Below are 2500 nucleotides of genomic sequence, written 5' to 3'. Positions count from 1 at the left end.
CTTGGGTTAGGGTTAGGGTTATGTTATTGAGTATTTATGATGCGCAGGTGGCCCTGGGGTCCCATGTATTGAGTGGGCCTCCAGCGGCCTCCGTCTTCTGGCTCTGTTAGGCCTATTTCACAACAGAATGGGGAATTAAGGCGGCACAGAAGTGATTTTTACCAACGGCGGAGAAAATACATGGAAACACATTTGTCCTTCCACACCAACACGGCGGTAGTCGGGCGGTAGCGGCACAGGAGATGGCTCCGTGCCATGCTGCATTTGAAAAATAGAACTCGAGCAGAATTTTTACACCAGCGGCCAGCGGTGTCCCATTGAAATAAATGGCAAAGCAGAGAGTTAGCATTGGCTGTGGGGGGGGGATTTGAACAGGACTGGCCGCACACGGCGAGGCTGTCGTGAAAGACACAGTAGAACACCACCCAATACTCGGCTGGAAGACCGCCGTCTTCCCACTGCCTCCACGCCAGGCTCTTGTGTGTAACTGGCCTTAGGCTAGCAGGAGGCCTGCATGATGTAGGCCCTTAACTCATGCCGCTCCACCCAGTGGCGTGCACAGACAGACATTTTGGGAGGCAGGTGTTCGAAAGGCATGTGGAACTTCCAGCTGCCTTACTTATAGTCTGATGGTCAAGCATTAGTAGATGATCATGTCAACATGAACCACAGTATATTGTGACAATTAAAAAAAGGGCAATGTTTGTCCAGTAGGGCAAAAGGGGCAGGGGCTTTTGAACCACCTCATCCCTCTCTGTGCATGCCCATGGTTCCACCTGTGTAACGCTGTAATAGACACTGAAACAACTTAACTGACATAGCACTACACCACTATGACAGTGCACGGGGCCTTTAGTAATACATGACGACTTGGTCATTGTCATTTTGGTAACAGCTTATTTATAACGGGGTGGGACCATGTCTTACTTGGTTAAGGGGTCTCCCGATCACAACCCCTCAAACAAGGCAGATAGCTTTAGTGTATGAATGTGCTGCTTTGGAATCCAAATTGTAGCTGTCCTAAAAGAGTTAAGGTCGTTTTTTTTCTCCAAAACAAATACAATGCCAACTTACTACTGCTTGTGACTCTGTTGTTCACGCAAGACATGACTGTTCTAGTTGTATTAGTTGCAGTTGTCTATTGCCTACGCACCTGTACTGCTGAATTTGAATGTGAGAAAGTTAAAAAAACAAGACCATAATGCTCTGTTACATCTTAGCAGGGCTTGACACAAACTTTTTCGCTTGCTGGCCACTGTGGCTAGTGATTTTTCCGAGTCACTAGCCATCTAGTTATTCTACTAGCCACTAATTAGATTTTTTTGTTTTGTTATCATGACGCTGTACAATTAACCTCAGAAGATGAGGTGCTTAAAGCAAGAAGATGAGTGCATGGGTTTGTACATGGAAATAAATCAAACAAATAGAAACTGAATAACCGAGCCTTTTCTTGAATTAAAGTACAAACAATTGATACACAAGGGGCAAAGTGCAGAATATACCAGAATATACGTTATGCTGATATCATAGAACAAGCTACCTGCCAAATTGGCTAGCGACACTGAAATTGTTACCAGCCACAGTCAAGTTTTACCAGCATTTGGCCGGTTGGTAGGTGCCAGTGTCAAGCCCTGCATCTTAGTAGTACTTCTGCATGTGCTTGTGTACTGTATTTGTGCACGTGTGTACAGTATGTGTGCGTGTGAGTGACTGACCATGACTAAGTCCTCTAAATCTGTACAGTAGACTTATATTTCACAAGCCAGAGCATAGCGTGTACACAGTAAATGTTGCGGTGTTAATTCAATACTTAGAGAGTTCATTTAAGTCCAAATGATGGCAAATCAACTCTCGAAGTGTTAAATGAGCACTGCAGAATTTACTCTGTAGCCATTCTCTATCTGCATCCAGTCCACAATAACACATTGTTCTGGCAGCTGCATTACAGGGAAGTGAATCTGTACTCTTCTTCTGAGCTGCTCTGTCTTATCTCAAACCCTGCTTCTTCCAGGTATGCGGTAGAACATCCTGTGGACGTCTTGACCTGTTCCCAGGGACTAGCAGACATTTATCTTTCACTGGGGGCATTAAACGCTGTGATGAAATTATTGTTTGGGAAGATTATGGAGGGTGGCGGTGGTGGTGGTGGTGGTGGTGGGTGTTCACCAAGACCTACATGTTGAAGGTCTTTTTTGGGGTGGGGTGAAGTTGTTGGGGTGGAGGGGGGTGGTGGTGCTAGAGAGGGGTGCACCCTGCTAGGAAACTAATTTGTGTTGCCTTCACCCCTCCTCCCTGTCACATGCTCTTTTCACAGCATAGAAAAGTTCCTGGATTAGCCAAGAATTAGCACAAAGCAGGGACGCCGCTTTGGGGTTTGAGAACGATCGAGCACGCCAGAGAGTGACCGAGCGAGCGACCAAGCGAGGGATCAGAGGAGGGATCGTGCGAGCGAGCGACTGACTTGACAGAGTGGGTGAGCGAGCGGATGAGCTAAAGAACA

General features: G+C 46.6%; 1 protein-coding gene across 1 annotated transcript in view; it reads left to right on the top strand.

Moving 5' to 3' along the window:
- The window catches only part of slc6a9 (solute carrier family 6 member 9), a 66539-nt gene that overhangs the window by 10444 nt on the left and 53595 nt on the right, over window positions 1-2500 (top strand). The window contains exon 2 of the mRNA XM_063220449.1: window positions 2315-2500. This exon is cut by the window's right edge and continues 187 nt beyond it. The gene's annotated coding sequence lies outside the window, so the exon portion shown is untranslated. The remainder of the gene's footprint in view (window positions 1-2314) is intronic.

The sequence above is a fragment of the Engraulis encrasicolus genome, chromosome 16 (assembly GCF_034702125.1).
Source record: "Engraulis encrasicolus isolate BLACKSEA-1 chromosome 16, IST_EnEncr_1.0, whole genome shotgun sequence".
Lineage (NCBI taxonomy): Eukaryota > Metazoa > Chordata > Actinopteri > Clupeiformes > Engraulidae > Engraulis > Engraulis encrasicolus.
Note: the sequence above shows the minus strand (reverse complement) of the source record. Positions and strands in the feature narration are given on the sequence as shown.